The following is a 12,506-nucleotide window of genomic DNA, read 5'->3' as shown; positions in this document are numbered from 1 at the left end:
GGTCAGGCGGGAATGCAGCGTCTAGATCTTTGATGTCCATTCACAAAACACAAAACTGGCACACACTGATATTCTGCAGTGCTACGGTTCCCCTGTCCTCAGCCAGGCAAGATGCCAGCTTTGCCCATGATAGCACGAAGCAGGCAGCAACCTCATTTCTGCAGAAACTGCCCGTCTCTCTGGGGTGGCTTGGCTCTCCTAATGAGGTTCACTGACTGCCTTCTGCCTTCAACAGGACCATGGGACCATACAAGAAGTGCGCCTTCCCAGCGCAAGAAATGCAAAGCTTTCCTCCCAAGTCCTCATGTCCAACACACTCAATGAAATAACCACAAAATAGTTGCAGAAAATAAATCAACATCGCTTAGCGATGTGTGACAGTAATGCCACAGTATAAATAAAGCGGAATATACCTATACTACATACTTCCTCTGTATAATTGTCACTGCATTTTACGCATTCTGACGCAGGAAGTGGCAATCACGGCTTCTGTGGGACCACTCTCAGCTTCACTAGATTTTGAAGAGTGGTAAACTTTTACTTGGGCATCGTAATCACGTGAAAACTTCTTGACTCTCTTTGCAGTCTTCTCTTGTTCTTATTCTCTTAATTATCCCCGACTTATTTTTCAGTCCCTTCCTTAACTGCTATTTCTTTTACTACCTTTCACCTGTAATTCCTCCACCAATACATCAACTACTTGTATTAAAGAACGATGTTTCTCCTATTTTGAAGCGACATTCCTATTAACGCTCTTGTTCCCTTATCTTCAATAACTCATGATTAATAAAGATCGGCCTCCCTTGACAGGGATGCGATAGCCATCTCGCTTCCTCATCAAAACACAAAGTGGTCATATCAATAGAAGGGAAGGCGAAAGCATTACCAGATGCCAGTCTCCAGAAAGCACTGCAACGTGCTACTGTCACCTATGAGTTCAGTATTACGGTAATATTGTTTGCATTCTACTGCATAGGACAAAAAAATGGTTCAAATGGCTCTGAGCACTATGGGACTTAACATCTAAGGTCGTCAGTCCCTAGAACTTAGAACTACTTAAACCTAACTAACCTAAGGACACCACACACATCCATGCCCGAGGCAGGATTCGAACCTGCGACCGTAGCGGTCGCTCGGTTCCAGACTGTAGCGCCTAGAACCGCTCGGCCATCCCGGCCGGCACTGCATAGGACAGACTTCAGATATGTTCTACACCAACATACAACGAAGAGACAACCGACTTTTCGATGGCAGCTTGTTGCTATTCATGACATGTAGTCACTGAATCGTATAACTTTTTCTTCACGGTCAGTAATAAACAACACTGCTGTTGCACTTTTCATTGTACCTTATATTGAAACTTTCATCTTTCTGCTACGGAACAAAAGTTAGTCATACTTGTTGGAGTGGTTTCTTGTTCTTATTTTAAGATTTAGAGGCGAAATGATGTATATGTAGCCACGATTAATTTACCGTTAGGACATCAGTAAAGAAGAATTACTTAAATATCAGTAACGCTAGCGTAAATATGAAATTCAATAGTTACAATACTGTTTTGTTTTATTTTGCTTTGCTTTAGGGCGAAAAAACAACTGGGGTCATACGCACTCAAGTCAAAACTATGGAACACGACGACAGTGTCGATGTAATGGGCGACGTACAAATAAACATGAAAAGCTGCTCCCATACTTTCGTCATTTTTAATATCACATTCCACAAAAAATATAAAGGGAACTTGGTCGTGAAAAGGTCATGGTCAGTTACAAGGACTTGTGACTTCAAAAAGGGCTGAAAATATTACAAAGTACAACCTAAACGTGATGTAAGGAAACACACTGGACATAATGACAATACCAGCGACAGACCAGTATAGGTCTTGTGCAAGAAGAAGTTTTGTGCTCGTCCTTCCACACGATGGTTGTGTTTGTATGACAGCATACAAACTGTTATCAAACAAGAGAACAATTGGTTATCTCTAAGAGTGTTATGTGCTGCAACGGTTTCCTCGTATTAAACACACACTCAGTAATTCTGTCCCTACTTTTTCAAGTTACGAGTTTTCTTACAGTACCATGGTCATACTTATGACTAGTTACACTCCTGAAGCAGGTTTTATGGAATGCTAGCTGGTACCCTGCGTATTGCTGCCGCAGGGGAAATAATTGTTGTCGTCTGAAATTTGAAATTGCAAGATTCAACTCTATGAATTGCAATCAAGACTTTAATAGCGATGGCAAACGTAATGTTAATCAGAACAGTGAGAGGAGATGTGGTCCAAATAACAATTGATTTAGTCATTCTTAACATCACATGACCAAAGATGACTAAACAAACGCGACACAAACATTTTTATTTGACAAACGCTTTCAATAATATGGGGTCTATGGTTAACAAGGTGATCAGCTGGAGATCAACACACCACACTAACCAGAACTAATCGCTTTACCTGAATTCATAAATGTGAATCAGTGGTATGGCCCAAAAATTACGCTACTATCAAGCATGTATACTCTACTATTCCATAAAGAAAAATATGGTCCCAAAGAACAGGGTGCTGGAGCCATATGCCGTAGCAGCGAATACTTTACCCTTCTGCAGGTGAGGGCGGGACAGAACGACGCGGTCGCCGACTGAAGTCACGGACAGCGACAATCTGTTATTAAAGGCTCGCGCCCGGAAGTATGCAAATATGCAGTCTCGCGTACGGCTGATTCGGAACACAGGTACTTCCCTATGAGCCTCTGAAACCCTGGCGGATTACAGTTTGCAGGTGGACCTGTTTGCTGCGCTGCCAATCGAACTCGACTCCGTGACACGACTATGCATGACGGAATACGTCAAATGTTTAGACAGCCGACTCAAAACAAACGAGTACACCCACGCATCAAGCGTGTGCGTGATGCAAGTAGCAGTACCTCTGACGGTTCAGATGGTGACTGGCACAGGCTCTAAGTGGCACACTATCAAAGGACTCAAGTCTCACCATTTATATAAAGACCTCCCATTCTTTACTAGCGAAGTGCCAGTACAAGAGTGAGATCTTCTCTTTCTCTCAGCATTCCTCTCCAGTAGGATAGCACATTTACATGTTTAGAGTACACCCACTTTAGCCCAAGCTGGAGCTGGAGCTCGGCATTCGAAGCTGGGAGACTGCATACGCAGATTTGACCAACCAGCGTCTTTTGAAATTAACTGGGAAAAAATGAAAAAAGATTCAGCTTCGCGGGCTCTTTCCCACACCTTTACGCCATGTCTTTGCAGAAAGCATGACCTGGCTGGAACCACAGCCCTCCATAAAAACAACGTTATCTCTCCCATTGTGACCATTTCGAACTTTCCAAAGAATGGCCATAAACTCGCTAAAAGCTTCGTGCCTTCACAAATATGTTTTGTAACAGTCTGGACTCTGGGCGCCACTGTCCTGTCCCACGGAAATTCGCTGAAACTCACAGTCATCTCATTGGCTTCCTACCTAACAAGGGCCCATCCTCTGCTTTTTGCCTGTCATCAATTCTGTGCTTATAGCTGCAGCGACTCCTTGGAACTAGCCAGCTTACTACCTACTATGTAAAGCGATTTTGTTTCTCTGACGTGTTGTTACAGCTCTGTAAATGGCTACTGTTTACGCCTGCAGCCGTTGGCGCTTCGCAGTTGAAAGCTAGCAAGAGTGCTCCGAGCTTTCAGGACGGTTCTTATGCCGTCTCGACTGTAACACATAAATTTTGGTTCGATCTTAATAAACTTCACAGTTTCAAAATATTTTTCTTGATAGTGTCAATCTGCATTTTGCACTGTCTTCACTTTGTATTGCCTGTACTTCAGCTATCATAACTTATTTTGCTGGCCAAATAGCGATGTTCACCACTGCTTTTAGTACCCCTTGTCCTAATTTAATTCCGTCAGCATCGTCTGCTTTAATTCCACTACAGTCCACTATCCGTCGCACTCAATTGCTCTTCTAACTGCAATGCCTTAACTTTAATTTCCTTTCCAAATTTCCTCTTGGCTTATTGCATGCTCAGTGTACAGACTGAACGACATCAGGGATAGGATACAATCGTGTCTCACTCTGTTCTAAACTACTGCTTCCCTTTCGTGTTCTTCAGCTCTTATAACTGCGTTCTGGTTTCTGTACACGTTGTGAATAAACTTTCGCTCCCAGTAATTTATTCGAATACCTCCAAAATTTTAAAGAGCAGATATTATCAAAACTTTGTCTAAATCTAGGGTAGGCTACAAACGTGTGTGACTCCCTTCTCAACTGACGCATCCGTTCTATATTATACGGCTGTTATAACTGCAGTCTGATTTCTGCACAAGTTGTGAATAACCTTCCGCTCCCTGCAATTTACTCCTGCTTCTTTCACAATTTCAAATACTGTATTCTAGTCAATACTGCCGCAAGCTCTCTGCGCTATAAATGTAGGTTTGCCTTTCTTGAGCCTGTCTTGCAAGATACGAGGTGCGGCTAGAAAAAAACCGGACTGATGCTGGAAAAAACATTTATTTACAATTATTTACAATGTCATGTTATCTCCTTCAATGTACTCTCCTCCTCGGTCTCTACACCGCTCCATACGAATTTTCCACTGTTCATAGCAATGCTGCAGATCATTTTCGGTAAGTCCATACATTACTTCCGTCGCTTTTTCTTTTACTGCTTCAACAGTCTCAAATCTAGTTCCTTTCAAAGCTGACTTGACTTTAGGGAAAAGAAAAAAGTCACAGGGGGCCAAATCTGGTGAGTAGGGTGGATGATCTAAGATGGGAATGTTGTGTTTTGCCAAAAACGTCTTCACTGACAACGCACTGTGAGCTGGGGCATTGTCTTGGTGAAGGATCCATGACTTTTTTCTCCACAAATCGTTCCGTTTTCTCCGTACTCGCTCACGTAGGGTAGCCAGGACGCTAATGTAGTAATGCTGATTCACTGTTTGTCCCTCTGGTACCCAATCAATGTGCACAATCCCTTTGATGTCAAAAGAAAACAATCATCATTGCCTTGAATTTCGATTTTGACATTCGTGCTTTTTTTTGTCGTGGAGAACCAGGAGTTTTCCAATGCATCGATTGGCGTTTAGTTTCGGGATCGTAAGTAAAAAACCACGATTCATCGCAAGTAATAACATTTTGTAAGAAGGTGGGATCACTTTCAATGTTTTCCAGGATGCCAGAACAAATCATTCTTCGGCGTTCCTTCTGTTCAATTGTGAGACACTTTGGAACCATTTTTGAATACACTTTGTTCATGTTGAAACTTTCATGAAGAATCTGCCTAACACTTTCCTTGTCAACTCCTGTTAACTCAGACACTGCTCTGATTGTTAAACGGCGATCTTGTCGAACAAGTTTACCGATTTTTTCAATGTTTGCATCAGTTTTTTGCTGACAATGGTCTGCCAGTGCGAGTGTCATCACTGATGTCTTCGCGGCCATCTTTAAATCGTTTAAACCACTCAAACACTTGTGTTCGCGATAAACAATCATCGCCGTACACTTGTTGTAACATTACAAACGTTTCACTTGCAGATTTTCCTAGTTTGAAACAAAATTTGATGTTAACACGCTGTTCTTTCTGTACACTCAACATTTTCCGACGCACAGACAAAACGTCAACTACTTAAAACAGACGCCACGGGCAGACTAGGTGCAGGAGGCACATGAAACTCGAGCAGTAGGCGGAGCGAGAGTCACGTGACAGGCCACGCGACTTTCAGCCTTATTGCATTCGTTTTATTGTTTCACCAGTACTAGTCCGGTTTTTATCTAGCCACACCTCGTACGTCATAGGGTAAGCATTGCATAGGGAAATCTTACACTCCTCCGAGACTCAAGCCTCAGGGTCGGCTTCTACATCCATTACCAGTTTCTTCCATTCTTCTGTAAACAATTCATGTCAGTATTTTGCAAGCAGGACTTCTTAAGCTAATAGTTTAGTAAAATTCCTACCTGTCAGCACCTGCTTTCTCTGGAAGCGGAGTTATTACATTCTTAAATGGTTCAAATGGCTCTAAGCACTATGGGACTTAACATCTGAGGTCATCAGTCCCCTAGACTTAGAACTACTTAAACCTGACTAACTTAAGGACAACACACACATCCATACCCGAGGCAAGATTCGAACCTGCGACCGTAGCAGCAGCGCGGTTCCAGACTGAAGCGCCTAGAACCGCTCGGCAACAGCGTCCTGCCCTATTACATTCTTCTCGAAGTCTGAGAACATTTCGATAGTCTCAAATATGCAGCGTGCAAGGCGGAATAATACGTGATGGCTGGCTCTCCTAAGAATCTCAATATTTCTAAGACAATTCGTCAACTCCAGGTGCTTGTTTCGACGTAGGTCGTTCAGTGCTGTCAAATTTAAAATTTTAGAAAGCGTTCTGTTAATGGGGAGAAAGTAGACATCGGTATGAAATATTAAAATCCATGAAAGAGGTCACTACCTCTCCAGCAGTTTCTTTGCGTTGTTAACGGTTTTGATCTGTAATTTAGACCTTCTTCGGGCTGTAATCCCCGCAATACATTCTAAAAGCATATTCAGAGGGATTTCTATACAAAGAGACGGTAATTTATCTGAAAACTTCTAAAATAAAAGCTGCAATAATACTAAAGTACTCCAACGTTAGGCGGGTTATGGAGCCCCTCAGGAAAATAGCGGGTAGGTCGGGGAAGAATGCCAGTGTGCACTCGGTGTGCTTGCCGGGGGGTCTCGTCCGTAATGTGGAGGAGGCCCTTCCGGCAGCTATTGAACGCACTGGGTGTGACCGGCTGCAGATAGTAGCACATGTCGGAACGAATGACGCCTGCCGCTTGGGTTCTGAGGCCATCCTTGGTTCCTTCCGGCGGCTGGCTGATTTGGTGAAGACAACCAGCATCGCACGCGGAGTGCAAGCTGAGCTTAATATCTGCAGCATAGTGCCCAGAGTCGATCGCGGTCCTCTGGTTTGGAGCCGTGTGGAGGGTCTAAACCAGAGGCTCAGACGACTCTGCGACTATAATGGTTGCAAATTCATCGACCTCCGTTATTGGGTGGAGAACTGTAGGGCCCCCCTAGACAGGTCAGGCGTGCACTACACACCGGAAGCAGCTACTAGGGTAGCAGAGTACGTGTGGCGTGCACACGGGGGTTTTTTAGGTTAGAGGGACCCCCCCTTGGGCGAAACGATAAAATACCTGACGGCTTACCAGAGAGGACATTATCATCGTTGATAAAGAACGTCCGTCCTCAGAGACCAAAAACAGGAAAAGTTAACGTAATATTGGTAAACTGCAGGAGTATCCAGGGCAAGGTTCCTGAATTAGTATCTCTTATTGAAGGAAATAGTGCACATATAGTATTAGGAACGGAAAGTTGGTTAAAACCGGAAGTGAACAGTAACGAAATCCTAGACACAGAATGGAATATATACCGCAAGGATAGGATAAACGCCAATGGTGGAGGAGTATTTATAGCAGTAAAGAATTCAATAATATCCAGTGAAGTTATTAGCGAATGCGAATGTGAAATAATCTGGGTTAAGTTAAGTATCAAAGGTGGGTCAGATATGATAGTCGGATGCTTCTATAGACCACCTGCATCAGCAACCGTAGTAGTTGAGCGCCTCAGAGAGAACCTGCAGAACGTCGTGAAGAAGTTTCGTGATCATACTATTGTAATAGGGGGAGACTTCAATCTACCAGGTATAGAATGGGATAGTCACACAATCAGAACTGGAGCCAGGGACAGAGACTCTTGTGACATTATCCTGACTGCCTTGTCCGAGAATTACTTCGAGCAGATAGTTAGAGAACCAACTCGTGAAGCTAACGTTTTAGACCTCATAGCAACAAATAGACCGGAACTTTTCGACTCCGTGAATGTAGAAGAGGGTATCAGTGATCATAAGTCAGTGGTTGCATCAATGACTACAAGTGTAATAAGAAATGCCAAGAAAGGAAGGAAAATATATTTGCTTAACAAGAGTGATAGGGCACAAATCGCAGAATATCTGAGTGACCACCATCAAACGTTCATTTCTGAGGAAGAGGATGTGGAACAAAAATGGAAAAAATTCAGAAACATCGTCCAGTACGCCTTAGATAAGTTCGTACCGACTAAGGTCCAAAGCGAGGGGAAAGATCCACCGTGGTATAACAATCATGTACGAAAGGTACTACGGAAACAAAGAAAGCTTCATCATAGGTTTAAGAGTAGTCGAATCATAGCTGATAAGGAAAAGCTGAACGAAGCGAAAAAGAGCGTAAAGAGAGCAATGAGAGAAGCATTCAACGAATTCGAACATAAAACATTGGCAAACAATCTAAACAAGAACCCTAAAAAGTTTTGGTCATATGTAAAATCGGTAAGCGGATCTAAATCCCCTATTCAGTCACTCGTTGACCACGATGGCACCGAAACAGAGGACGACCGAAGAAAGGCAGAAATACTGAATTCAGTGTTCCGAAACTGTTTCACTGCGGAAAATCGTAACACGGTCCCTGACTTCAGCCGTCGCACGGACGCCAAAATGGAAAATATTGAAATAAACGATATCGGAATTGAAAAACAACTGCTATCACTTAGTAGCGGAAAAGCATCCGGACCAGACGAGATACCCTTAAGATTCTACAGTGATTATGCTAAAGAACTTGCCCCCTTTCTATCAGCAATTTATCGTAGATCGCTGGAAGAACGTAAAGTACCTAGCGACTGGAAGAAAGCGCAGGTCGTTCCCATTTTCAAGAAGGGTCATAAATCAGATGCGAATAATTATAGGCCTATTTCGCTTACGTCAATCTGTTGTAGAATAATGGAACATGTTTTGTGTTCTCGTATTATGACGTTCTTAGATAATACAAATCTCCTTCATCATAACCAACATGGATTCCGCAAACAGAGATCATGTGAAACTCAGCTCGCCCTATTTGCCCAAGAAATTCACAGTGCCGTAGACACTGGCGAGCAGATTGATGCCGTATTCCTGGACTTCAGGAAGGCATTTGATACGGTTCCGCACTTACGTTTAGTGAAAAAAATACGAGCTTACGGAATATCGGACCAGGTTTGTGATTGGATTCAGGATTTCCTAGAAGAAAGAACACAACATGTCATTCTTAACGGTTCAAAATCTGCAGATGTAGAGGTAATTTCGGGAGTACCGCAGGGAAGCGTGATAGGACCTTTATTGTTTACAATATACATAAATGACTTAGTTGACAAGATCGGTAGCTCCGTGAGGCTATTTGCAGATGACACGGTTGTCTACAAGAAAGTAGCAACATCAGAAGACTCGTACGTACTCCAGGAGGACCTGCAGAGGATTAATGCATGGTGCGACAGCTGGCAGCTTTCCCTAAACGTAGATAAATGTAATATAATGCGCATACATAGGGGCAGAAATCCATTCCAGTACGATTATGCCATAGGTGGTAAATCATTGGAAGCGGTAACGACCGTAAAATACTTAGGAGTTACTATCCGGAGCGATCTGAAGTGGAATGATCACATAAAACAAATAGTGGGAAAAGCAGGCGCCAGGTTGAGATTCATAGGAAGAATTCTAAGAAAATGTGACTCATCGACGAAAGAAGTAGCTTACAAAACGCTTGTTCGTCCGATTCTTGAGTATTGCTCATCAGTATGGGACCCTTACCAGGTTGGATTAATAGAAGAGATAGACATGATCCAGCGAAAAGCAGCGCGATTCGTCATGGGGACATTTAGTCAGCGCGAGAGCGTTACGGAGATGCTGAACAAGCTCCAGTGGCGGACACTTCAAGAAAGGCGTTACGCAATACGAAGAGGTTTATTATCGAAATTACGAGAGAGCACATTCCGGGAAGAGATGGGCAACATATTACTACCGCCCACATATATCTCGCGTAATGATCACAACGAAAAGATCCGAGAAATTAGAGCAAATACGGAGACTTACAAGCAGTCGTTCTTCCCACGCACAATTCGTGAATGGAACAGGGAAGGGGGGATCAGATAGTGGTCCAATAAGTACCCTCCGCCACACACCGTAAGGTGGCTCGCGGAGTATAGATGTAGATGTAGATGGTAAAGCCTGGATGGCGGCTGGTGGCAGTGTACGGAGCAATAACCGTAAGCTACGGACATGAATTGCTAAATTAGGCATTATTACTAGAGAATATACACAGAAAAGCCAAAGAGACTGGTACACCTGCCTAGTATCGTGTAGGGCCTCCGCGAGCACTCAGAACTGCCACAACACGACGTGGCATGGGGTCGACCAATGTCTGATGTGGTGCTAGAGAGAACTGACACCATGAATCCTCAGCGTACGACGGGGTGGAGATCTCTTCTGAACAGCACGTTGCAAGGCATCCAAGATACGCTCATTAATGTTCATATCTGGAGAGTTTGGTGGCACGCGGAAGTGTTTAACGTCAGTATAGTTTTTCTGGAGCCACTCTTTAGCAATTCTGCTCGTGTGGGGTGTCGCATCGTCCTGCTGGGATGCCCAAGTCCGTCGGAACGCACAATGGACATAAATGAATTCAGGTTATCAGAAAGGATGCTTACGTACGTGTCATCTCTCAGAGACGTATCTAGACCAATCAGGGGTGCCATATCACTCCAACTGCATACGCCCCACACTATTACAGAGCCTCCACCAGCTTGAACAGTCCACTGCTGACATGGCTGTCCATGGATTCATGAGATTATCTCTATACCCGTACACGTCCATCCGCTCGGTACGATTTGAAAAGAGACTCTTCCGATCAGGCAACACGTTCCCAGTGATCAACAGTCCAATGTCAGTGTTGATGGGCCCAGGCAAGGCGTAAAGCTTTGTGCCGTGCAGTCATCTAGGGTACACGAGTGGGCCTTCGGCTCTGAAAGCCCATACCGATGATGTTTCGTTAAATAGTTCGTACGCTGACACTTGTTGATGGCCCTACATTGAAATCTGCAGCAATTTGCGGTCGGGTTGCACTTGTGTCACGTTAAATGGTTCTCTTCAGTCGTCTTTGGTCCCGTTCTTGCAGGATCTTTTACCGTCCGCTTCGAGGAAGGAGATTTCATGTTTACCGGATTCTCGATATCACGGTACACTCATGAAATGGTCGTACAGAAAAGTCACCATTTCATTGTTAATTCGAAGATGCTGTGTCCCATCGTTCGTGAGCCGACATAACACCACGTTCAAACTCACTCAATTCTTGATGACCTGCCGTTGTAGCAGCAGTAACCGGTATAATAACTGCGCCAGACACTTGTCTTGTATAGACGTTGCCGACCGCAGCGCCGTATTCTGCCTGTTTACGTATCTCTGTATAGCTATACCAGTTTCTTTGGCGCTTCAGTGTATATAGCTCTACTGTAAGCTCCACCCACCGCATACAGCATCATATAATTGACAAGTAACGACATACTTCTTACGTGAGGTACGCTGCATTGATTGGTGTAGTCGAATTTAGAAGGAAAACAGATATAGAAATATATAGACGAATTACATGGATAAAGACTCATGTCATGTCGTATCATAATTAATTTAACGTGAAGAAACGAAATAACAGATATGATTTGTACGTTTTTGTATGTAGGCAGTCATTTGTATGAACTCGTTGAAAGTAGTCGTAGCAGAGAAGGCTTTATTTCGTTACCAGAATAACAGCTTTCCGATGTATGTACACTACTGGCCATCAAAATTGCTACACCACGAAGATGACGTGCTACAGACGCGAAATTTAGCCGACATCAAGAAGATGCTGTGATGTGCAAATGATTAGCTTTTCAGAGCATTCACACAAGGTTGGCGCCGGTGGCGACACCTATAGCGTGCTGACACGAGGAAAGTTTCCGACCGATTTCTCATACACAAACAGCAGTTGACCGGCGTTGCCTGGGAAACGTTGTTGTGATGCCTCGTGTAAGGAGGAGAAATGCGGACCATTACGTTTCCGACTTTGATAAAGGTCGGACTGTAGCCTATCGCGACTGCGGTTTATCGTATCGCGACATTACTGCTCGCGTTGGTCGAAATCCAATGACTGTTAGCAGAATATGGAATCTGTGGGTTCAGGAGGGTAATACGGAACGCCGTATCAGTCGCCGTAGCAGTCGAGATGACAGGCATCTTATCTGCATGGCTGTAACGGAACGTGCAGCCACGTCTCGATCCATGAGTCAACAGATGGGGACGTTTGCAAGACAACAACCATCTGCACGAACAGTTCGACGACGTTTGCAGCAGCATGGACTATCAGCTCGGAGACCGTGGCTGCGGTTACCCTTGACGCTGCATCACAGACAGGAGCGCCTGCGATGGTGTACTCAACGACGAACCTGGGTGCATTAATGGCAAAACATCACTTTTTCCAATGAATCCAGGTTCGGTTCACAGCATCGTGATGGTCGCATCTGTGTTTGGCGACATCGCGGTGAACGCACATTTGAAGCGTGTATTCGTCATTGCCATACTGGCGTATCACCCGGCGTGATGGTATGGGGTGCCATTGGTTACATTTCTCGGTCAGCTCTTGTTCGCATTGACGGC

Source organism: Schistocerca serialis, chromosome 1 (genome assembly GCF_023864345.2).
Source record: "Schistocerca serialis cubense isolate TAMUIC-IGC-003099 chromosome 1, iqSchSeri2.2, whole genome shotgun sequence".
Lineage (NCBI taxonomy): Eukaryota > Metazoa > Arthropoda > Insecta > Orthoptera > Acrididae > Schistocerca > Schistocerca serialis.
The sequence above is the reverse complement of the archived record's forward strand: the minus strand, read 5'-3'. Positions refer to the sequence as shown.